The 27,197-nt window shown below is 43.0% G+C and overlaps 1 protein-coding gene and 1 pseudogene across 1 annotated transcript in view; one reads left to right on the forward strand and one right to left on the reverse strand.

The window, feature by feature from the left end:
• Nucleotides 1-27,197, reverse strand: part of LOC141076815 (uncharacterized) — a 918,929-nt gene that overhangs the window by 550,729 nt on the left and 341,003 nt on the right. The gene's annotated exons all lie outside the window — the stretch shown is intronic.
• The window catches only part of LOC141076831 (uncharacterized), a 91,073-nt pseudogene continuing 66,006 nt past the window's right edge, over nucleotides 2,131-27,197 (forward strand).

Genomic DNA, 27,197 nt, shown 5'->3' on the forward strand with positions numbered 1-27,197 from the left:
TGTACAGGGAGCTGGTAATGGTAGTGGTGTTCCAGGTGCGCCGAACGTCTGTGGAGAAAATCCAACCTACCCGAAGATTTCATCCATTATAAGTTTATGCTTCGAACATACAACACTGCCCTTCACCTCTCAAAACAAACCTATTTCAACACCCTCATCACCTCACTGTCCAATAACCCTAAACGTCTCTTTGACACTTTTCATTCTCTACTCAACCCAAGAGTACAGGCCCCAACCACGGAGCTTCGAGCTGACGATCTGGCCAATTACTTCAAAGAAAAAATTAACCAGATCCGACAGGAAATTATCTCCCAATCACCTCATACCATGCACTGTCCCCCCTCCCCAACTGCATCTAGTGCACTCTCTGATTTTGAACTAGTCACAGAAGAAGAAGTAAGCAGGCTCCTTGCATCTTCTCGCCCAATCACTTGCACCAGTGACCCATTTCCGTCACATCTCCTCCAGTCCCTTTCCCCTGCTGTCACCCCTCACCTAACTAAAATATTTAACCTCTCTCTCTCTTCTGGTATCTTTCCCTCCTCATTTAAGCATGCCGTCATACATCCACTACTTAAAAAACCATCCCTCGAACAAAACTGTGCCGCTAACTATAGACCTGTCTCTAATCTTCCCTTCATCTCTAAACTCCTGGAACGCCTGGTCCACTCCCGTATTATCTGCTATCTCTTTGATAACTCTCTTCTCGACCCTCTCCAATCCGGTTTCCGCTCTTTACACTCTACTGAAACTGCCCTCACTAAAGTCTCTAATGATCTACTGTCAGCTAAATCAAATGGTCATTACTCCATGCTAATTCTCTTGGATCTCTCTGCAGCATTCGACACTGTGGATCATCAGCTCCTCCTCACTATGCTCCATTCCATTGGCCTCAAGGACACCGTTCTCTTCTGGTTCTCCTCCTATCCCTCTGACCGCTCCTTTACGGTATCTTTTGCTGGCTCCTCCTCCTCTCATGTTCCCCTTACTGTTGGAGTTCCTCAAGGATCAGTCCTAGGCCCCCTCCTCTTCTCTTTGTACACTGCCCCTATTGGTCAAACAATCAGTAGATTTGGTTTCCAGTACCATCTCTATGCTGATGACACCCAGTTATATGCTTCCTCTCCTGACATCACGCCAGCCTTTCTAGAAAACACCGGCGATTGTGTAAACACTGTGTCTAACATCATGTCCTCACTATATCTGAAACTGAACCTGTCAAAGACTGAACTCCTTGTGTTTCCTCCCTCTACTAATGTACCTATACCCGACATTGCCATTTCCGTGTGCGGTTCCACTATTCCTCCCCAGCAACATGCCCGCTGTCTTGGGGTCATACTTGACACCGAGCTTTCCTTTGCCCCCCACATTCGATCACTGTCTCGCTCTTGTTATCTGCACCTCAAAAACATTTTTAGAATTCGACCTTTTCTTACTTTTGACTCTGCAAAAATTCTTACGGTTTCTCTTATTCATTCTCGTCTCAACTATTGTAACTCTCTTCTAATCGGTCTCCCTCTTACCAAACTCTCCCCTCTCCAATCTGTCTTGAATGCTGCTGCCAGGATCATATTCCTCGCCAATCGTTACACCGATGCCTCTACCTTGTGCCAGTCATTACACTGGCTACCCATCCACTCCAGAATCCAGTACAAACTTATTAACCTCACCCACAAATCTCTTCATTGCTCAGCTCCACCCTACATCTCCTCCCTTGTTTCAGTATACCATCCTACCGGCACCATCCGTTCTGCTGATGACCTGAGGTTAGCATCCTCAATAATCAGAACCTCCCACGCCCGTCTCCAAGACTATACATGTGCTGCACCAATTCTTTGGAATGCACTTCCCAGGTCAATACGATTAGTCCCCAATCCCCACAATTTTAAGAGTGCCCTGAAAACGCATTTATTTGTACTAGCCTATCGCCTCAACACATTAACCTAATCTATCCCTGTGTGGCACAGCCTAAAGTTTTACCTTAACCAGGTTCCCTGCATCATGTTCCCACATGCTTTATGCATCCATTAGCCCTCTGTGTCTGTACTGTTACACACTTAACACTATGGCTGGTTCATTCAATCAGGGCAACTGTTACCACCCACCTTTCGTGTCTACCTCTTTCCTCATAGATTGCCGGCTCTCATCATTCCCGAACGACACATCACTAGTGGCGGACACTCCTGGATCTTCTGCTTTCTTGGCTGGTTCCTCCTGTGAGTCCTATTAACCCTTTTGCTCCCTGTATTCTCCTTTCTGACCAGGACAATATCTAAATTCGAATAGTGTGACAGGAATTTAAGCAATGTGGAAGGAAAAAATGACAATTTTACTTTTTTTCCTCACAAAAATGTGACTTTAGCCCCAAAATTGGCAGCGTAACAAATCCTTATTCCCCCACTGTGGTTTGTAGACTCCATATACAGATCCCTTAAGTGCGAAAAGAGCTGAATTCCCCACTTAAGTTATTGCATTTTGGAAATTGCCCCCCACTGGGAATTTATCTCCAGGTAAAGGCACAATTTTGTCTCCATGGGGGTTGTGCTCACAGCCCAACATCGTGTGGCCTCCAAAGAAATGCCACCCCACACCATTACTGACCACTGCCAAACCGGTCATGCTGAAGGATGCTGCAGGCAGTAGATCGCTCTCCATGGCGTCTCCAGACTCTGTCACATGTCTCTCCCGACTCCCCCATACACACAAATATTCCAGCTTTCCTGTGGTCTGTATGAGAGAGTCGCCTCCAGACTCCTCTAGAGGAGGATTATCTACAGGAAGAACAAACGGATTATCCTCTGAAATTCAGGATACCAGATCCTTCTCTGCCCTGACATCATCTGTCGGGAGGCCCCCAAATACATTATATCTCGGCCAAACCCCCCGAAATCAGTGCTTTCATGGAACTTTATTCTAATGTGTATGGGGGGTTATAAGGTAACTTATTGGACGCTGCCTCTGGCCCGGCCTAATAGACCTTCATACATTGCAGCCCAGACCCCGTTATTAGGCATGTAAGTATCGGAGTCACTAGGCCGCCCCATACTATCGAGTACTTGGAGGCGGGGGGCATTCAGCCGAACTCTGTCACACCTTCTTAGATGTCATGTTTGCTTTTCACAGCAGCAAGGGGTTAAACTGTCAGGGTTTTTGTTGCAGCCTCCTCTGTGCCGTCCCTGCAGTGTACATCTATGTTCTGGGGCACAAAAAGATTAATTTATCTAATATATAAAGCTGAATGTGGGTGTGTATGTCCGGGATAGGCATCCGCACCGTCGCAGCTACAGTCACAAAATTTGGCACAGTCACACGTCTGGACCCCAAGAGCGTCCTAAGCTATGTTGTGAGGTAAAATTTTAACCCCGCGTGTTCCAATTCACCAAACAATTTGGCCCTATCTACATAATGGGGAAGAAGTGTGTGTGTGTCAAGCCCCGCCCCTCATTATGATGTCATAATGGTTGCCATGGCGACGCTGATGTCATCATAGGTTGCTAGCCCTGCCGCTCACTATGATGACATAATGGTTGACTATGAGATGAAGGATGTGTGATGGGTATATGGGCACTGGACTATGGGATGGAAGATATGTATGATGGGTATATGGGCACGGGACTATGGGTTGGAGGATAATTATAATTTGCTATAACTAACCACAGTTAGTTACTATGCCCTGGCAGCGCCGGGGTCTTCAGCTAGTTTTTCATAAATATTTAACATGTTAAAAATAAATAAATGTGTCTTCTGCTTTTTGCATATTTTTTTCTTCTTACAAGAATTGTTGGAGCCAATTTTCTTTAGAAACATTTTAATATCGTCTTTTTCTGGAGTTTTTCTTGTAATATAGGAAAGCCTAAGGCCAGAAATAAACCCCATAAATCACTGTACATGGAGACTTTGGGATCAGATCATTTCTGTCCGTTGTGTTTGTGGAAACTAAAAATCTTTTCTAAAAGCCTCAAACTTCTGTGTGTGACTCAGAGCTGAGATCTAACGGGAGAGAAGATTCCAGTGCGGGGAAGACGGGAAACATTCATATAGACGGCCGGTGGGGATGGAGGCAGTGACCGACTCTGGCCAAATCTGTCTCTAGAGCCGTAGTAGAAGATGAAGATGTCGTCCTCATCATTATTATTATTATTATTATTTATTTATATAGCGCCATTAAATACCCGACATTGCAATTTCTGTGTGTGGTTCCACTATTACTCCCCAGCAACAGGCCCGCTGTCTTGGGGTCATACTTGACACCGAGCTTTCCTTTGCCCCCCACATTCGATCACTGGCTCGCTCTTGTCATCTGCACCTCAAAAACATTTCTAGAATTCGACCTTTTCTTACCTTTGACTCTGCAAAAACTCTTACTGTTTCTCTTATTCATTCTCGTCTCGACTATTGTAACTCTCTTCTAATCGGTCTCCCTCTTACCAAACTCTCCCCCCTCCAATCTGTCTTGAATGCTGCAGCCAGGATCATATTCCTCACCAATCGTTACACCGATGCCTCTACCTTGTGCCATTCATTACACTGGCTACCCATCCACTCCAGAATTCAGTATAAACTTATTACCCTCACTCACAAAGCCCTCCATGGCTCAGCACCACCCTACATCTCCTCCCTTGTTTCAGTATACCACCCTACCCGCGCCCTCCGTTCTGCTGATGACCTGAGATTAGCATCCTCAATAGTCAGAACCTCCCACTCCCGTCTCCAAGACTTTACACGTGCCGCGCCAATTCTTTGGAATGCACTTCCCAGGTCAATACGATTAGTCCCCAATCCCCACAATTTTAAGCGTGTCCTGAAAACGCATTTATTCAGACTGGCCTACCACCCCAACACATTAACCTAATCTATCCCTGTGTGGCAGAGCCAAAAGTTTTACCATAACCAGGTTCCCCGTATCATGTTCCCACATGCTTTATGCCTCCATTAGCCCTCTGTGTCTGTACTGTTACACACTTAACATTATGACTGGTCCATACAATCAGGGTAACTGTTACCACCCACCTTTCGTGTCTCCCTCTTTGAGATTAGTTCAGAGATATAGGGAGGGGAAAGGTTGTGGATGGCTTTGTAGGTCAGTGTTAGTAGCTTGAACTGGATTCGTTGGGGAATTGGGAGCCAATGGAGGGATTTGCAGAGGGGAGAGGCAGGGGAGTAGCGAGGAGAGAGGTGGATTAGTCGGGCAGCAGAATTGAGGACAGACTGGAGTGGTGCAAGAGAGTTAGCGGGGAGGCCACAGAGGAGAGTGTTACAGTAGTCAAGGCGGGAGATGATGACGGCATGTACAAGAGTTTTAGTAGATTGAAGACTGAGGAAGGGACGGATTCTGGAAATATTTTAGAGCTTGAGGCGACAGGAGGTGGCAAGAGATTGGACGTGTGGTTTGAAGGACAGGGCAGAGTCGAGAGTTACTCCAAGGCAGCGGATTTCAGGTGCGGGAGAGAGCATGATGCCATTTACCATAATAGATAGATCGGGTAGGGAAGATACGCGAGATGGAGGAAAGATAATGAGTTCAGTTTTGTCTACGTTGAGTTTTAGGAAGCGAGAGGTGAAAAAGGAGGATATGGCTGATAGACACTCCGGGATTCTGGACAGCAGAGAGGTGACATCTGGGCCAGAGAGGTAGATCTGAGTGTCATCTGCATACAGGTGGTACTGGAAGCCATGGGACTTTATGAGTTGTCCTAGGCCAAGAGTATAGATGGAAAAAAGTAGGGGCCCCAGGACAGAGCCTTGGGAGACTCCAACAGAGAGGGGGCGGGATGAGGAGGTAGTGTGGGAGTGGGAAACGCTGAATGTGCGGTCAGAAAGGTATGAGGAAATCCAGGACAGGGCAAGGTCTTTTATGCCAAGGGAAGAAAGAATCTGTAGCAGTAGGCAGTGGTCAACTGTGTCAAAGGCAGAGGACAGGTCAAGAAGTAGGAGGATGGAGGACTGTCTGTTAGCTTTGGCTTTGAGTAAGTCATTAGTAATTTTGGTCAGGGCAGTTTCAGTGGAGTGGTGGGGGCGGAAGCCAGATTGCAGGATGTCAAGGAGGGAGTTAGATGAGAGGTGGGAGGAAAGTTGAGCATGGACATGCTGTTCAAGGAGTTTGGAAGCAAACGGGAGCAGTGATATGGGGCGACAGCTGGGCAGAGCAGTTGGGTCAAGGTTTGATTTTTTGAGGATAGGTGATATGGTGGCATGTTTGAAGGCAGAAGGGAAGGTACCAGAAGTTAGGGATAGGTTGAAGAGATGGGTTAGGGCTGGAATGATCATGTTAGTGAGGTTGGGAAGCAGGTGGGAAGGGATGGGGTCAAGTGCACAGGTGGTGAGGTGTGATTTGGAATGGAGATGAGTAAGCTCTCCTTTAGTGATGTTGGAGAGGGAGGTTAATAGGGAAGGGCAGAGGTCTAGTATGTGGAGCGGTATGAAGAAGTTATTTCTCATGTCGCGTGTAATGAATATCTCCTGCAGTATTGCTAATGCCAATTCCAGTGTTGGCAATGAGACGAGAATTAGCGTTATGGAAGATGAGTCTATGAGGAACGTGTTCAGCTGCCGACTCCGAGGAGGAAACTGCTTGTTGTCTGTGGCCTAAAGATATAGGTTTTATTAGTAGATGTCAAGGAAGAAAACTAAACCCTGTAAGATAATAAATCTCCTCATATGTTTCCCTTATTATCTCCAGTAATTGTATTATTACACAGGATTCTTATGATGTTACATCGGATCATCTTCTTCTCATTCAGGTCTCTACAATATCGGATCCTCTCAGTGAAGATCTTCTACAAAAGAGAATTTTCCTGATTTACCCATCAAGGATGGATATGGAAAGAGACAAGATGGCGGAGAGGATATTACACCTCACCCTAGAGATCCTCTTCCGTCTCACTGGAGAGGTGAGAGATTCTGATGACGTCACATTACATCATTCTTATCTATGGGAATAATAGATGGACAGAACTGGAGAGGTGAGGACTCTGGAAATGTCTGTAGTGAGATTTATTAATGTGTCTCTCCATAACCAGGATTACACAGTGGTGAAGAAGACCTCTAGTGATCGCTGTCAGGACCCTGTGTCTGAGGGATGGGGAGAATCCCTGAGTCAAATCATGGGGCCTGCACCTCATCTCCTGATACGTGAAGACATCAATGACCAGAAGATCCTAGAACTTATCTACAAGATGATTGAGCTGCTGACTGGAGAGGTGACACTGCTTGGAATGCTGGTGGGGCGCCCCCGCGCGTCACACCCAGGGCAGCGGGGTACTTGGTACCGGGCCTGTGTCAGGCGGGGATGTGTCACAGCAGCTGCGACCCGGTCCATGGCCCTAGGCGCCCAATATCAGTGGCGGAGATGTTAATGGTAGAATAGTTTATAAAAGTAGTTCGTGACGCCACCCGTGGTGTTTGGCAAGTATGGTGTTGGGCCAACGCTGCATACAGATCCGCTGGGACTGATGGAGTGGTGCAGCAAAGATGGTGTAGCTCCCCACAGGTGGAGCTGTAGTCCCAGGGCAGTGTAGGTGCAATGGATGAGGAGAGGCGCAGAATGGTATGGATGCTGGTACCCAGATGTAATGGTGTGGGAATAACTGGAGGACACCAGGGTGTGCGGTTCCAAAGCTTTACTCACTGTTTGCAGTTCACACAACTGCCTGCCTCCGTACTGTGTTCTCCAGGTCAGGGCTCCAGCCCATCTCCAGGCAGGATAGGATTCTCCCTTACTGAACGACTCCTCCAATGCGCCTTTAGGTGCGAAGCACTCCAGTACTTAGTTACCCTGGAATGCCTCTCTCTAGGTGTTCCTAGTCTTTACTTGTATGACAGACAGCTGTAGCCTCTATCGGGGACTCCTCTCAGAGTCCTGGCTCGTAAATCGGTTGCTGTTGTGTCCCAAGTCTATGGTGGGAGTAAGGCGTTAGCGGCTCACTACTCCTCCGGTGTCTGTTGTCGGACATAAAGATTCCAATCAACCTCGGGGACCGGGCCCCGGCCTTTGCGCTTTCTGGACTGGAAGGGTTCTCTCTCTTTCTCAACCAGCTTCCCACCATCCTTCTGTTCGCCTTCGTTCCGATCTGTTCTATCTCTCCCATGGAATCTGTAGTCTTCAGTCTACATCTCTTTCTCCTTCTCTTCCTTCCCTGAGGAGCTTGTTCCACTAAGGCCTCTTTCACACTTCAGTTTTTTACAATCAGTCACAATCCGCCAGGTTTTGAAAAAAACGGATCCGCAATTTTCTTTTGAGGATCCATTTTTTTCCCCATTGACTTACATTATTGGCGGATTGTGACGGATTGCTGTCCGTTGCATCCGTTTTTTTTGCGGATCCGCCAAAAGTTGCTGTCCGTCACCATCCTCAAAGATTTCAAAACGGAGCTTGCAACGTTTTTTTCTGTGGCGGATCCTCCAGACACTGATTTAACCCGAAACTCTTTCTGGGTGCCGGACAAAAAAAAAAAAAAAAAAAATTCTTCTCTCTCTCTCTCTCTCTCTCTCTCTCCTGCGATTCCTTTAAAATTCTTCATTTGTCGGATCCGTCAAAAAAACGGACAGGTGGCATCCGTTGTCATCAGTACTAAAACGGATCCGCCATCCGTCCTTTTGGCGGGTTTTGACTGATGCAAAAAACTGAAGTGTGAAAAAGGCCTAAGACCAGTCCTCAGCCTCTCCTGACTGACTGTCTTCCTCCGCCTTGAGCCCCTCTCAGGCTGACCTGCTGTCAGCCTGCTCTGTTCCTCAGACCCTCGTCTGACTCCTTCTTCTCTGGGACTCACCCCAGACTGACCTCCCGTCAGACTGACTACTGACTGAACTCAAATCCTACACTTTCCCTCTCTTTTATACTAACTCCACCCGCCTCCCAGCACATCTCGTGTTACGAAGCAGGGTACAACGAGGGGTGCTCTACTAACCCCCAGTCTGTAGCTGTTAGGTGGCCCCACTGAACTATCCTGTGTGTGTAATGCAGGTGTGGAGTGTGGGCAGGATCCCCACCCTACCTGGATGGTGGGGCACTACACCTTAGGAGAAGGTGCAGTACCTCTGTGGTGACTGAAGCCTCAGGGGCTCCACACTGGGACATTATACAGTAACACTATGAAGGGATCGGGGGGATGACGGTATCATTGTATGTGTCAGGTTCCTATAAGGTGTCAGGATGTCGCTGTCTATTTCTCCATGGAGGAGTGGGAGTATTTAGAAGGACACAAAGATCTGTACAAGAACGTCATAATGGAGGTTCCCCAGCCCCTCACATCACCAGGTAATAGGACTAAATACTCACGGCCTATAATTATCTGTATGTAGAGAATGAACTCAGTCCCTGTATGTGTTTCCTCCAGATCTATCCAGTAAGAGGACAACACCAGAGAGATGTCCCCGTCCTCTTCTTCCACAGGACTGTAACCAAGAAGATCCCAGTGCTCCTCAGGATCATCAGGTAGATGGAGAGAAGGTGTCAGGAGATCTCCCCTATGATGTGTAGACGGCTGTGAAGGTCTTGTGCTCAGTCTTGTTTTATCCACCAGTATTATATGTTTTATACTTGTGTAATGAGAACGGTGGAGATGGCAGGATTAGAGCTGATCATAGATGGGACTTCTCCATCTGTCTGTGACTTTTACAATATTTGTTTCAGGGTGAAGATCTGACCCATATTAATACTACAGAGACATATTTGAGAGATGATGAGTGGTGTAAAGAGGAGATTCCCACATATGACTACCCAGGTGAGTAGCAACCACTGAATGCAGAGAAGTCACAGATTCCTCTCAGTCACCGGCTGTGGCTGCTTTATCGGTGGTGTAGTCCGGCCGTATTACCATGATCACCATTTTGCCTCTAGACCACAACATTCTCCTCCACCCAAAACTGTTGAATTGACTTTGGGCATTGAAAGCCCTGTTCCCCTGGTAGTAGTGTGAGGTTGATCCCTTAAAGCGAGATCTATATGATTGCTTGTACCTGACCCAATATAGGCCGAGTGCACGCTTAAAGAGTCACACTGAACACTGTTAGGCCGGAATCGCACTACGTGTGTGATGCAAGAAACTTGCACGAATCTCTCGTAATCAACATCTGGCGCTGCCGCCACTACTCAGGACCGGAGCTGCAGCTGCATAGAAATACATAGAAACACATGCAACCGCATCTCCGGTCCTGAGTGTCGGCGGGTGTTGATGCGAGAGACTCGTGCGAGTTTCTCACATCACACACAGTAGTGTGATCCCGGCCTTAGATGTCTTCTCTTTCCTCAGGAAAGGCTTGCACACAACTGAAGTTTATTCTCAAGACAAAGAGACAGGAATTCGCCATTCTCTCCTTCACATTAGGAGACGCTGACCATTACCTGCCCAGATCTGTAACTATAAAGCCAAATGACAGCGTACGTAGAATGTGCTGACAAGATAGAAAATCACTTGAAGAAAAATCTTATGCTGGGCCTGTAAGAGAAAGCGGAGGGTAATGATGCTGTTGGCTTCCTAGATCCCTGAGATCTTATCGGATGAATCTTCTCTCCCTTTTGTGCTGCTGAATGTCTTATGGTCCCTACAAGACTAGGTCCAGTCTTTCTGGCCAAACTTCCCTTTTATGAGCGACAACAGTAAATGTGCAGTGAGGCCGAGTGTGAATTTCTGTCCAATAACAGCAGAGTTTCCCTTTATCCTGACTTTTCCATTTGTATTAAAACCAACTAACTTCAAGGAGGATTGTGATAATCTCCAGGACAAACATTCCACCTGTGCCATGATAGATCTCTAAGCTGTGCGTGGCTGAGGGCTGTAATATACATTTATTCCCGCCTGCAGGAGATGTGTTGGCTCCAGCCCTGGTGTCATGGATTCACTCCACGTCATACATTACATTGTTTTTGGTCCTAAGGAATTCAGATTACTGCACAATCTCTCCTGAAATGGGGAGCAATATTATTTTCTCTAATCTTCTGCTCAGGATCCATAGTAGCTCCAATGGTCCACCATAAATGAGGGCAACTCTGGTTTACTGTTGTGTAATCTGTATTTGTAGTTTTTAGTTAATGAGATTCTCGTGCTCTGGGGCGGGGCTGTGGGTGGGGCTGTGGGCGGGGCTTCATGAGGTTAGCTGATTCCATATTCATCTGTATTGGCCTATGACAGGTCGCTGACCCCTCGCTGACCTGCCCCCATTATTACATAATGCATATAATAGCATTGATATTATTGGTGATAATGCCTATAATATTGTGGCTATTGTGAGGCTTAGAAAAAAATTACATCCAGCAAAATATCACCGGTGATGGCGGCGCTTGCGCAGTAGCATCTATAAGTAAGAGATAGAGGCTACTGGACAGGGGCCGCTGGTGTCATTTTGCTCTATGTAATTATTTTCTAAGTCTCACAATAGCCACAATATTATAGGCATTATCACCAATAATATCAACACTATTATATGCATTATGTAATAATGGGGGCAGGTCAGTGAGGGGTCAGCGACCTGTCATAAGCCAATACAGATGAATATGGAATCAAAGCACCACATAAAGCCCCGCCCCAGCCCCGCCTGCAGCGCCACCCACAGCCCCGCCCCAGAGCACGAGAATCTCATTAACTGAAAACTACAAATACAGATTAAACAACAACCACAAGACGGATTTCTTCACCAGGTATCATTGTAATCAGTATAACGGCGCTGACCTGACAGTGTCTGTAGGTTACTGAGCACAATCCTGCTGACAGGTTCCCTTTAAGACATCTCAGCTCTGCACTATTATACACAGTTCTCTATAAATGTGTAATATTTCTTCATGAAACTCATCTGACAGAAAATATTGGAGCTTACGATAGTTTAGATTGTGAAGTCTCCGAGCCCCATACTCTAATTACCCCAGAGAGGTTTCACCACTAGCTGCTCATTTATTACTGATGGAGACTGTGGAGTTTGATCATTTCAGTAGATGTTATTGTCTATAGTCACAGTGTTTGATTACAGTAGTGTCCAAAATCCTCTGATTTAACCTCTTCCTGCAGCCAGTTTTGTGTTCCTAATCAGGCCCCATTATTAATATCTGACGTGTGTCACTTTATGTGGTGGTAAATTATTCACAAAGGATAATAGGAAACAAATGGATCTTACAAATTATTTTCCAGCTTCGCACTATACCCTACATACGATTGTACACTACTGTCTGGGCACATGGCAGTGTTCAGAAGGGAAGGAGCGCCATTTAGCTATTTGAATGCAGATCTAGCTGGAATAGTTTGCAGACACAATGTATTGAGAGTTCTATCTTCTCTGCTTTCCATATCCCAAGGATTGCCTTGCTCATCGCCCTATAACACCCTTACATGGAATCTGGACTTACACAGGGACCCCTAGGCTTGGACCATGGTGTTACCTGCTATTCTGTGGTGTTAGATGGCAAGAAGAATAGTCAGGTAGCTGGGTCAGAACCAGAAGGACAGAATACAGAATCAGAAGACACAAGAGTAGTCAGTAAACGAGCCACGGTCACAGCAGGAAACAAATACACAAGCCACAAGCTGAACACTTAGAACAATGAGGGTAATGTACTAATTAAAAATAATAAAATGAAAATCCACAACCCCTCTAGAAATGTGGATGGCAGACCATCCGGTGAAAGAACCCAATACCAATGAGTATGGTGGAAGATGATACTGACAGAGTGCCAAGAATAAATAATATACTGTATACAGCAACACGTGAAAATAGATAAAAACGCCTTTATTGATATATAAATGGGTGTACACTTAAATAAAATAAAAAATAATAAAAAGGCATCCCAAATAAATGCGTAATATTGGATTATAATATCCTACAACATAGGGTAAAATGTATACCCATAAGGCACAGGCTCGAAAGGAATATGAAAAAAGAAAATTAAAATAAATATTAATGGAACCTTTATAAAGCCCCCAAAAGGAATTGTGTATACAGTGCACCATGTAATAATGAATATCCAAAAAATTGTGTAAACACAGTATACAAAAAATAAATAAAGAATAATAATAACAACAACAGCTGTGCAAATGATGTGTAAAATGAACCGTGCAATGAAAAAAATGGTGCAGAGAACAAAAAAGAGACACTACAAGAGTGTCACACAATGTGAGAGGGGAAAAGGTAATGGGAGCGGGAAATAAAGTAATACCTAATGAGCCGGAGAATGATGCCTGGGGATGCCTGTGAACGCGCCCCGACGCGTGTTTCGGAATAAAACTTCCTTCGTCAGGGGAAGGAATAACTTAAATCTGACAAAAGTAATAATAAATAAAAAATCTATGAAAATGAACAAATGAAAGTCAGACATTGCTTTTCAGCCATGCTTCCACAGATTGTGTAAATCGCGGTGTGTTCACTAATTAGCATCACAGGTGTCAACAATCCTGGAATCAGTGAGGGCCTGTATAGAGGAGGCTACAGATACTCACTGTGCTGTGTGGTGACATGGTGTGTATCACACTCAATATGGACCAGAGGAACCGAAGGAAAGAGTTATTTATTTCCCGCTCCCATTACCTTTTCCCCTCTCACATTGTGTGACACTCTTGTAGTGTCTCTTTTTTGTTCTCTGCACCATTTTTTTCATTGCACGGTTCATTTTACACATCATTTGCACAGCTGTTGTTGTTATTATTATTCTTTATTTATTTTTTGTAAACTGTGTTTACACAATTTTTTGGATATTCATTATTACATGGTGCACTGTATACACAATTCCTTTTGGGGGCTTTATTAAGGTTCCATTAATATTTATTTTAATTTTCTTTTTTCATATTCCTTTCGAGCCTGTGCCTTATGGGTATACATTTTACCCTATGTTGTAGGATATTATAATCCAATATTACGCATTTATTTGGGATGCCTTTTTATTATTTTTTATTTTATTTAAGTGTACACCCATTTATATATCAATAAAGGCGTTTTTATCTATTTTCACGTGTTGCTGTATACAGTATATTATTTCTTCTTGGCACTCTGTCAGTATCATCTTCCACCATACTCATTGGTATTGGGTTAAGCCACAAGCTGAGCACAGAGGACTGAACCAGAGGAGAACAGCGCTGTATCTGGCAGATTCCGGCCATGTGCTTTGCGCTTTAGTAGGGTGTGGTACTTTCCAATTGGCTGAAGTAGGGAGCAGATTACTCCAGCTGGACAGCAGGAACAGATCCCAGATGAGATTGGACACACCATATGCAGAAGCCCTAATATAACTAAATCACAGAAAACCAGAATAGTCGAAATCCCCATAAAGTGATTCCATGTTATTAATTAATTCACTGATGGTTATAATCTATACACACGGGGTCAAAATTGTTGTTACCCCTCGTTTAATGACAAAAACCCACAATGGTCACAGAAGTAACTTGAATCTGACAAAAGTAATAATAAATAAAAAATCTATGAAAATGAACAAATGAAAGTCAGACATTGCTTTTCAGCCATGCTCCCACAGATTGTGTAAATCGCGGTGTGTTCACTAATCAGCATCACAGGTGTCAACAATCCTGGAATCAGTGAGAGCCTGTATAGAGGAGGCTACAGATACTCACTGTGCTGTGTGGTGACATGGTGTGTATCACACTCAACATGGACCAGAGGAACCGAAGGAAAGAGTTGTCTCAGGAGATTAGAAGGAAAATTATAGACAAACATGTTACAGGTAAAAGTTATAAGACCATCTCCAAGCAGCTTCATGTTCTTGTGACTAAAATTGCACATATTATTCAGAAATGTAAGCTCCATGGAACTGTAGCCAACCTCCCTGGACATGGCTGCAGGAGGAAAACTGATGACAAATCCAAGAGATGGATAATACGAATGGTAACAAAAGAGCCCAGAAAAACATCTAAATAGATTAAATGTGAACTTCAAGCTCAAGGAACATCAGTGTCAGATCACACCATCCGTCGTTGTATGAGCCAAAGTGGACTTCATGGGAGACGACCAAGGAGGACACCATTGTTGAAAAAAAATCATAAAAAAACAGACTGGAATTTGCCAAACTACATGTTGACAAGCTACAAAGCTTCTGGGAGAATTTCCTATGGACAGATGAGACAAAAATGGAACTTTCTGGCAAGGCACATCAGCTCTAAGTTCTCAGATGGAAAAATGAAGCATATCACAAAACGAACACTGTTCCTACTGTGAAATATGGAGGAGACTCTGTTATGTTCTGGGGCTGTTTTGCTGCATCTGGCACAGGGTGTCTAAAATCTGTGCAGGGTACAATGAAATCTCTAGACTATCAAGGGATTCTAAACAGAAATGTACTGCCCAATGTCAGAAAGCTTGGTATCAGTCGCAGGTCATGGGTCTTGCAACAGGATAATGACACACAATACACAGCTAAAAACATGCAAGAATGGCTAAAAGGAAAATATTGGACTATTCTGAAGTGGCCTTCTATGAGCCCTGACCTAAATCCTAAAGAACATCTTTGGAAAGAGCAACTGGAGTAGTTTGCTCTTGAGGAATGGGCCAAAATACCTGTCGAGAGATGCAGAAGTCTCATACACAATTACAGAAATCATTTGATTGCAGTAATTGCCTCAAAAGGTTGTGCTTCAAAATATGTTAGTTAAGGGAACCATCAGTTCTGTCCAGGCCTATTTTATGAGTTTTATTATTTTAAAATTCTGTGGAAGCATGGTTAAAAAGCAATGTCTGACTTTCATCTGTTAATTTTCTTAGATTTTTTAATTTATTATTACTTTTGTCAGATTCAAGTTATTTCTGTGACCATTGTGGGTTTCATTAAACAACGGGTACCAACAATTTAGACCACGTGTGTAGGAGGAGTGAATGTTTTGACTCCACAGCCACTTTCTGGAAATTAACACGCAGTGGATGTTGGAGAGTGAAAATTACACATTTGCCATTTTATTACCCAGCACATAGCGCCCAGATTGTGCTCCAGGAGACACACACCAAAAATTAAGTGGGTTCTTCTCAGTATAATATTGCTAAATACAGGGATCCTAAATGTTGTTTGCGCACACTGCAAGACTCTGAAAGGAGAGCGGATTTTGCTGGATTGGTTTATGGAAACCTTGTTGCTTTTCAACAGCCTTCGAGCCACTAATAGTGCGGGAACCTCTGTTTTTCCATTGACAGATGATGGACCTGAGTGGGGACTTGTTTTTGTGAGATGAGAATTGGTATTATTTTCGCCTACATAACATTGATTGGTTTCTTTATATTTGATATTTGGGAGGCCGAATGAACAAACAGTTGAACACCACACACTACTGGTTCATCCAACAAGGTTTTCTATTAGACTGTGACCTGTCATTGTCTTGGTAAATAATTAAAGTTTTTTACATAGCTTGCCATTTTTATGGACAGTTTAAGTAGAAACGTTCAAAAATATAAAACTCGAGGATATTTTATTAATAAATAATTGTTTTTATCTTAGCAGATGACTGTACCAGGAGATCAGAGGGACAGCTGACATCTTTAATTTTGAAATCTGATGATCTTGAGATCCTACAAGATAAAACTGAAGTGATTGCTATTACTCCAGATATACCATCAACCATTCACAGCAGAGATTTGTCATCTGATCCTATGAAACAGGTCCCATCTTCTGATTCATTTCTGACTAATAAGGGAAATCAATGTCACAAAAGAGGCATTAAAAAACAAACTGCTCCTAAGGCAAAGAAGTCATTCTCATGTTCAGAATGTGGGAAATGTTTTACATGGAAATCACGTTTTGTTACACACCAAAGAACTCACACAGGGGAGAAGCCTTTTTCTTGTTCAGAATGTGGGAAATGTTTTATCCAGAAATCAGATTTGGTTAATCACCATAGAACTCACACAGGGGAGAAGCCTTTTTCCTGTTCAGAATGTGGGAAATGTTTTACACTGAAATCAGATTTGGTTAATCACCATAGAACTCACACAGGGGAGAAGCCTTTTTCTTGTTCAGAATGTGGGAAATGTTTTATCCATAAATCAAATTTTGTTACTCACCATAGAACTCACACAGGGGAGAAGCCTTTTTCCTGTTCAGAATGTGGGAAATGTTTTATACATAAATCAAATTTTGTTACTCACCATAGAACTCACACAGGGGAGAAGCCTTTTTCCTGTTCAGAATGTGGGAAATGTTTTAACCAGAAATCAGATTTGGTTAGTCATCATAGAACTCACACAGGGGAGAAGCCTTTTTCCTGTTCAGAATGTGGGAAATGTTTTAACTGGAAATTACAATTGGTTAATCACCATAGAACTCACACAGGGGAGAAGCCTTTTTCCTGTTCAGAATGTGGGAAATATTTTAACTGGAAATCACAATTGGTTAATCACCATAGAACTCACACAGGGGAGAAGCCTTTTTCTTGTTCAGAATGTGGGAAATGTTTTTACCAAAAATCAGATTTGGTTAATCACCATAGAACTCACACAGGGGAGAAGCCTTTTTCCTGTTCAGAATGTGGGAAATGTTTTAACCAGAAATCCGATTTGGTTAATCACCATAGAACTCACACAGGGGAGAAGCCTTTTTCATGTTCAGAATGTGGGAAGTGTTTTTGCACTAAATCAGATTGTGTTAGGCACCAGAGAACTCACACAAGGGGAGAAACTTCTTTCATGTTAAATGGAAAATAAATCTTGGTCACATCAGAGAAGCCATTTTTCCTGTTCACAATGTGGGAAATATTTTAACCAGAAATGGAATCTTGGTAATAATAATAATCTTTCTTTTTATATAGTGCTAACATATTCCACAGCTCTTTACAGTTTGCACACATTATCATCACTGTCCCCAATGGGATAACAATGTAAATTCCCTATCAGTATATCTTTGAAATGTGGGAGGAAACCCACACAAACACAGGGAGAACATACAAACTCCTTGCAGATGTTGTCCTTGGTGGGAGTTGAACCCAGGACTACAGCACTACAAGGCTGCAGAGCTAACTACTGAGCCACCTCACCAGAGAACCCACACAGGGGAGAAGCCTTTTTTCTGTTCAGAATGTGGGAAATATTTTAACCAGAAAGCGCTTCTTGTTAGACATCAGAGCAGTCACACAGGGGAGAAGCCTTTTTCATTTTCTTAATGTGGGAAATATTTTACTTGGAAATCAGCTGTTAATAAACATCAGAGACATCACATAGGGGAGAAGCCTTTTTTATGTCCATAATGTTGGAATATTTTTAACCAAACTTGAATTTTCTTAAATGGGTTGTCTCTTGTCATTCCTCATGTTTGCTGACAAAAGGATAACAGTAAACTTTATTAATTCCAAATGTAAAACTATATCCATAATTCACCCCCTGAATATTAATCAGTAGGTGACTAATAGAAAAAAACATGTACCTCACATTTCAGTATGTAGGGTGAGGTGATGTATACACACTCACTCTCCAAGCCTCTTATTTCTACGTGTTTCATCATCCTCACCAAAGACGTCATCAGGTGACTAGTTAATATTGATCTATATTCAAGCAAGACTAGACAAAAAAAATTAAAATCATGTATCATGTTATCCGAAACAGAAGACTAGCCACATATAGGCAGATCCCAGACTTCAAACTATATACTTCATATAGTTTTTATATCACGAGGGACAAGGATCTATCATTCTACAGGAAACAACCTAGGGGTTTTCAGCCTCGGTTGAAAGAATACAGATCTTCTCCATTGACCATCACTGAACCATGGATACGATTGGAGAAGCCAGGTTGTGATCCTCAGATGAATTGGCCTTTTACCTTGTATGGACTGTATGGAGTGTCATCTTCCTACGCTTGTCGTTACCTCCTCTCTGTGCGTGCCACAGGTGGGGTAGCGATCCTGGGAGCGAATCAGCGGAAGGGTGAGACTCTGTAATGTGCACTCTGTTGGGTATTTTGCTGGGACTGTTCTATGTGTTATCTGCCTGTTGTGTGGTACAATAAAGCATTGCCCACACTGTTTTACCCTCACTGTGTGTTGTCTGAGTAGCGTTATGCCCATGTTAAAGGGAGAGCATTCAGTGGGACGATCCCTGATCCATGTGGTTTCGGCCAGCGGACCGGGGCACCCGCTGACCACCCCATGTCTCCACAGGCATGCTTCAATAGTCTCAATAGGAGGCTAGAAGCTGCTATAACCCGATCAGCTCTGCTACATACAGGCAATGCTCAGATCACCTGCATGTAGCAGAGTTGCTCACTTGCTATGAGCGCCAACCACTGGGCAGCGCTCATAGGATCCGGCAGTGACAGCCATACGGGTCTGCTGGAGACCTCTGGTTGTCATGCCAACCCATCAGTGACCCGCGATCATGTGACAGGGTCACTGAAGTGCGGGGTTTCTGGCCCATCATGTGCGAGAAAAGATGTAGGCTCAGCGCCGGAGCCCACATCAAAAGGAGGGAGTCCGACATCAGCATACATTTACACCCGATGTCAGAAAGGGGTTAAAGGGGATTGTTTTTACAGAGACAGAAGTGGTAATCAATCATGTATACATACAAATAATTACAGAAATACACAGCTTGTAATGTTAAATAGTATAGAGTTAAGACAAGAAAATATAATTTGTGTAAATCATGTGTAGATATAAAAATTCAGGCAAATGTCAAATGTTCAAAAACAAAGCAAAAAGGCAGAGATGCCGACCTGCCCAGACCTCCAAACAAATGCACTATCAGGGTGAGTGGGCCCATATAGTTAATATGGCGGCAACACAGGTGCAAGAATACGGATGAGACAACCGCTCACAACCTACCAGTGTATGGAGGGGCGGTTGCTTGGTATATTAATGCACAATGAAGACTTGTATGCGGCGCTGTTCACACAATGGGAATGCACAGCATCCAGGCTAACAGCCTATTAGTTACGCCCATACTATTAGATCAGGCGGGCTGCCTAGTGCCATCCAAATGCATCCCATGTGAACAGACACCACAGTTTACAAGAACGAATGGGCCCAACTGCACCCTGAAAAATAAAGTGCAAAAAACATATATAAAAAATATGAGAGGTATTAGTTAATATTTTGGGTAAAATACGTAAGCAAGTAACCCACGTCATGCGTTGGCCTAAAAAAGTGTCAAAGGACTCACAGAAATTGCTTCTTCTACTTCACCACTGCTGCTGCTGCTAATGTTTTGGCGTTGAAGAATTGACTGTCCAGAGGTTGGAAGTCTACAGCTGCGATGTGAATGATGTGCTTCACTGCTGTCTTGGGGAAAAGCTCTCTTAAGGTTGTGTAAAAGCGTGTTTCAATACTCCAGCATTCGCTGTTCCCTTTCTAGGGCGGGGATCATCTGCAAAATTTAGTTTTATAAAGTGGATCTAATAAAGTGGCAACCCAGCAGTCAGCATTATTCCTAATCATGACTATACAGGGATCATGTTGCAGATAGTGCAGCAAGAAGGCACTCGTATGTAGGGCTCTACCATGAGGTCCAAGCCCATGCTGTGTTGGTGGCTGGGTAACAATGAGGCTCGTTTCCTCTGTCCCATCCGCCAACCATGAACAACAGAGCGTGGAGTATTATCCTCTTCATCTGACAGTTGCTCACCCATCACTTCTTCCTCCATTTGTTGCTCGGATCTTGCTCCTTCGATAACAGCTTGTCTATCTCCACCCCCCTCGATCACAGTAATCCACCCTCCCTTGGCACCCACCTGTGTGGCGACAGTCTTGAACTTTGAGACAATATTATCCCTTCTGCGTCCTCCTCTGCTTCCTCTTCTTCTGGGACCACCATCTCTTCCCGCTGGCTATTCAAAGTCTTCTCCAGCATATAGATGACCAGAATAGTGATGCTGATGATAGTGGCATCAGTGATAACCATCTCAGTAGCCATTTTGAAACTGTGCAGAAGGGTGCAGAGGTCTTTAATCTTTTGCGCACTCTGTAAATGTGACATGTACCATATCCATACTGCGTTAGCCCAGGCTATACGACAAGACATACTGCATCAGGGCTTGTTGCTGCTGACACAGTCACTGTAACATGTACAGAGTGGAATTCCACCATGTGTCAATGTAAGTCGATGAGGAGAGGGGTGCCAATCGTGGAAATGAGCACACAACTTACGTGCTCTCTGGAGCAGACCACCAGGCTAGGATAGTGGCTGAGAAAATGCTGTACCACCAGGCTGAGGACATGAGCCATGCAAGGCACGTGTGTGGGCTTGCCTTGCCATAGGGCCACCACCAGGTTTGCACCATTATTGCCTTCCCTGCATGTAGAGTCAGCAGAGACAGCCATTGATCAAACTGAGCCTGGAGAACTGTCTGCAACTCTTCAGCTTTATGACTGCGATCTCCAAGACATATCAATTTTATGACTGCCTGATTGCAGAGAGCCCTGGCTGTGCAGTACAGAGGTGGTGGGGGTCTGCTCCACACTTGGAACGCGTGTCTCGTTAAGGCAGAGGTTGAGGGCACAGGTGGAGGCCCTAGAGGCGATAGAGGAGGCAGCAGTGGAGGAAGTGTTAAATGTAGAGGTTTGTCCTGCAAGCCTTGGGGATTCCAAGACTTGTGGAGCAGCACCTGTCCCCACACCCAGCAGAGTCACCCAGTGCCCAGTCAGGGAGATGTAATGCCCTTGGCCATGCTTACTCGTCCAAGTGTCTGTGGTGAATTGCATTCTGGCAGACAGCGATTTTGTCAAGGAACGGGTGATGTCTGCGACATGCTGGTGTAGCACATTTTACAAAAAATGCAGAGGGCACCATCAAATAAATAGAACTAGTTAATAATTATTATTATTATAGTTAATAGGCATCCGACCACAGTATGGCCAAACTACATGTATATCAAAGAAAATAGCCAAGAAGACATACAGCAAAAGCAGGGATCACCATAGAAAAATTATCAATTTTATTGCATAGGATACTCAAAAACACCACAATATTAAAAACATTTAAAAGGAACAACGGTTATTATGACATAACCTGTAAACCTGGGAGCAGTGACAAGTCCTACATAACATCACACAGTTATACATATGTAATGTGTGCAGGAAGTCCACATAGTAAATATGTGTACAATAGACTCAGCCCTGAAAAACAATCTAGATGTATGCTACCACTAGGCACAATAATTTCAATGTGTCCACAATTGTGTCCTAAGAGCCTAAATATACAGGTCCATATGTACGGAGCAAAGATGTAAAAGACACAAATTGTGTATAATAGATTCAGCCCAATACAGCTCAAACTATTGTTAAATGCATCACTCGCATAAAGGATTAACAAAGTGCATAGTGGGATTATAATACAACACATACAAAAAAAGTTTTTGACCACTCTCCATCCGGTGACTCCTACATTCTACCCAAGGTGCACAAGTCGCCTACGAATCCTCCAGGTAGGCCAATAGTGTCAGGTATTGGGGGCTTGATGGAGCGGCCCTGCATATACATTGATTATTTTCTCCAACCATTGGCCTCTTCCTTGAATTCTTTCATTAGGGACTCGGCACATCTTATGTTTTATTTGGAGGAGCTTACTATTCCGGAGAATACCATTTTGGTTGGTCTAGATGTGGAGTCTTTATATACGAACATCGCACATGACCATGGAATAGAGGCTGTTTCCTTTTTTCTCAGAAAACAACCTATGGCTGAGGGTAAGCATAACAAATTTCTCTTAGAATTGTTATATTTTGTCTTAGACAAAAATTACTTTATCTTCAATAGAAAGTTCTATAGACTGATCTCAGGTACAGCTATGGGGGCAAGATGTGCACCCTCTTATGCGAACCTATTTTTGGGCTGGTGGGAGGCGTTAGTAGTCGTTAAGCATCCATTTTTCTCCGAGAAGGTTTTTTCTTGGAGACGTAATATCGATGACGTCCTTTTAATCTGGACTGGTACTTTGGATGAGTGTAAACAGTTTGTTGGGGATTTAAACAGCAATTCTCTCAACATTAAATTGACTTCTACGTTCTCAGAGACCTCAATAGACTTCCTCGACATCAAGCTCACTGTCCAAGGGAAGAAGATCAAGTCTTGCCTCTATCGTAAGGCAACTGCGACCAACAGTCTTCTACATTATGACAGTTTTCACCCAAGACATCTTAGAGATGGAATTCCAAAAGGTCAGTTTCTGAGACTCCATAGGATCTGTAGTTCTCTGGAAGACTTTCGTCATCATGCTAAGGATCTCTCCTTCCGTTTTACAAATAGGAACTACCCATAAAAAGTAGTATCGAAAGCCTATCAACATGCCAGTAGTGTGGAGAGATCAGCTCTACTACAGAAACGGGTACGTGACACTAGGAGGGATCTTGCTATAATCACGACATACAACAATCAGTGGACTGATGTCCACAAAATTCTTTCCAACAACTGGAACATTCTGCTAAGTGAGCCTAGACTCTCAAATTATATCTCACCAACCCCGAGAATGGTGGCTAGATGTGCACAAAACTTAAAAGATCAGCTGTGCCATAGCCACTATCAGAGACCAAAACCCATATTGGGAGGGGTACGAGAGTATATTGTACTTATGCATGTGGGGGGTGCAATGTTTGCCAGTATATGATCTCACAAGACGGCTGTTCCATCCCCATGGTAGATGCTCCAATTAGACCTAAACTCTTTTTTAATTGTAGGTCCAGAAATCTGGTATACCTTTTGATCTGTGGCTGTCCAAAACCATATGTGGGCCAAACAACCCAGGAGTTAAGAAGATGTGTCCAGCAACATCTATCTAACATCTCCACCGCCAGAAGGGATCGTGAAAAAAATAAAGCAATCTCGTCTGTTGCAGCCCACTTCTTGGATTCACATGGGAGCAGCACAAAGGGAATAAAAGTTATGGGCCTTGAATAGTCCACACCAACATCAGAGGGGGAAATATTATCCCCAAACTCCTAAGATGTGAATCTAAATGGATTTTTGATCTACATAGCCTTGCCCCGCTGGGAATTAATGAGGAATTATTATTCTCCGGCTTCTACAAGCAATTATGATTATTTGAGTCAGTACGACCATCTGGACTTGTGTTCCATCTTAAATTCCTAGCTTTCGCTTTTGTTTCCTATTATTACCATCAGAAAGGCATAAGATGACTTTATTTTTAGATCTATTTATATCGTCCCCGAATCCTTTTTTGCATTTTGGTATTGCTGGCATCAAATATAGGTTAGGCTCTCTGGATGATAGTTGGTTTACCTTTCTTGCACCTATTTTTCCCTGTATTGTTGGCATCAAATATGGCTCTTTTGGGCATCTTACATATCGAATATTGGTGGTTTGATTTGATACGTCTTCTCTCACTTCCAATTCCATAATAAATGCTCTTTCGCGATACAACTCTTCCACCGGTTCAAGATGTGGAATATAACCAAACTCTATGTGGTCTAGACCATTTGGGCTGGGCTATAGATTTATCATTTTTGAATAACGCATGAAGGCATCAAGCCACTATCTTTATTTCGATATTGGTTGATAGGTCATTCTAATACATTTGTATCTTCCCGTTGGGATGGTCAGAAGATGGTATCCTCTTACTATCCATAAGTATCTTAAGATTGAAGAACCTTACATATGCAGTTTATATACATTGCATTTCTACAAGTGGATAGTTACCTCCCCCTTTGAGGATATTTGATATTTATAATGACAGCCTACTAGGATTGCTTTCTCCATTATGTCTTAATGGATATCTGTTATCAGGTCTTTTTAATGGAATTTATAGACTGTTAGACCCTACCCTTGGATGTGATGACTATATGCCTTTAATGAATAGCAATTATTCCACCTTAAATTACCCTCTCCTTATGATGCCCCAATTGTACATCTACATGCCCTAAAACCACCTTTGTGCGTTAGTATGATGATGTCTTGCACTCTAAGTAATAAAAAATAAAAAAAATTTAAACTGCAATCTTTTTTGTTTGGATTCCTGTACAGGACTCATAGACTAATATTATTCCTTTATGGATTTGGTGAACACATGTCTATAACAAACTAGGTGTGAATGAAGAGCACACCAACTTTGTGGTGGGTCTCCTGTTGGATATCCGAATATATTACCAGTTTCTAGTTGTGCACTGTTAATAAACGTCTTACATTTTGTTGACATGTCGTAAACGTGGAAATTACTTGTTGAAATGGGTGCAGCGGGTCCTTTGGTTACCAGGGAATGCATCATTCTTTGGATGAATCTTCTTTGTTGTAGCATCCATATGCGTCAAATTTCACTATGTGCATGAACATAATTACAACCTACTTTCTGGATGTATATTTAGTCACTGTCATTTACCTATTTGACCAATGATACTTGGTTACAAGAGATGGACTTATTAGCTGGTGTTCCCATGCCTTCTCTGGATGTATTTATCTTGATAACTCAATGTGGCATCTGTAGCTCTAAATTCCATCATGAATGCCAATCTAAATGTATTCTATTTTTTCCTAGGGTTACTGGACCGCAGACACCTCAATTTACCTGTTTGACCAACCTTGGTTGGGTCATAATAGATGGAGTTATTGGCCTATGGGCATATGCCTTTATTGGTTTTAATGTGGATTGAGATTACTTCATTTCTATAAACAGTTTTGAATTGATAATCATTGACTAGGGTATTTATTTATATGCACTAAATAACATCCTTTTTGGTACCATAAACAACTGTTTCAGTTCACATCAATACTGCACAAATGTGGTGGTTTCTCAGAAATCCCATTCTTGACCCAGGTCTTTGATTTTGGTGAATGAGCGACATTCCGCCTCCCTGATATGCCCCTTTTGGACAAATTCTTTTCAGCGCTGTGTCTTCATGTGGTAACCAGCTCTACCGATATGATTCTTGGTGAATAAATCCACTAGGCTGTTATAAACTTGAGCTTGTCCACTCCTTGGTTATTGTTATATGATAATATTGGATAGACCTATCTGCGCTTTAACCCTCCGTCAGGCGCAATAGATCTGACAGACACACAGTAATTAGTTTCACTTCTCTCTCCTTGCCCACTTATCAGAAAACCCCACCCCTCCTAGTTATCTCCTGACTCTACAGGCTCTGTGAAACCTGATATCACAGTGACTCAGCAGACCTTCTAGTGAGCAGATATCAACACTTTGGCTTCTCAGGCACATTGCGCCTGATTTCAACACAAATTGAAAGGTTAGTATTTTCTTTTTTTATTCATCACGATTGTGTATTTAGCTTGTTTTATGAAGGATTAATGCTAAGTTAGTGTACATAAGTACTGTTTTCTTAGACAAAAGGAGGGTGGCTTCTAAGGCACATTGCGCCCTAACACATACTCTTTCTCTCTTGCTTCAGATTTTCTGCTGCAATGGCCAGAAAACAGTATGATTCATCTAAACCCCTTCATTTAGAAGAAATGAAGATTTTTTTGTTAGAAGATGATGAGGAAGAAACAGCAGTAACTGAGGATTTAGAGGAATCTAGTGACATTTCATCTGAAGATGAGGTAGCAGAATGTAACACTGATTCTGGAACAGAGCAGGATGGTGATGACACTGATACAGAGGAAACAGACACAGATCTAGCTTATTATTTGGGCAAAGATAAAAATACAAAGGACGTCCCAAGGACGTTCCAGAACAAACACCGACTCTACCACCTTCTAAAAGACGCAGTTGTACTACCTGCTCATTTGTATCTGGTTTCAGAAGGCTTTCTAAATATGACTGCAAAATATGTAAAGAATCAATCTGCCTTTCCCATGCAACTTTCGTCTGCCAGCCTTGCTTTTCTAAGTGTACCTGTGCTGCTTCTGCTGCAATTGAAACCACTGAAGATGAGTAGAAAATAATTAAGTAACATCTAAGTGCAATATCCTTTAAGTTTTTTTCCATAATTTTATATTTAAGCAATAGTTAAGTAAAGATAACTGGAGCCTATTTGGCGGTACTACCGAAAAGTGATACTTTTAGTTTTAATAAGTTTATGGTTAATAAATGTTTTTTTTTGCATCTGATTTGGTGTAATCTCTTTTAATACATTCCTATGAAGGTCACTGACTACTTCTATAGTCCTGAAATTGAAATATGTAGCTACTATAGGTGGTTTTCTGACCTGTGCTTGTCAGGCACATTGCGCATGAACTGAGGAGAATCTATATTGCGCCTGACGGAGGGTTAAGTACCAGCGAATCAATTGTTGTATGTTGATGTATACTCTCCGCCATTTATAACTATCAGTAATCTATTTTCTTTATACTTATTAGGTTATTGTTGGTTGTTAAAGCAGTGCTATAACTA

This window comes from Dendrobates tinctorius, unplaced genomic scaffold (assembly GCF_039654945.1).
Source record: "Dendrobates tinctorius isolate UK_male_01 unplaced genomic scaffold, ASM3965494v1 ptg000430l, whole genome shotgun sequence".
NCBI classification, from domain to species: domain Eukaryota; kingdom Metazoa; phylum Chordata; class Amphibia; order Anura; family Dendrobatidae; genus Dendrobates; species Dendrobates tinctorius.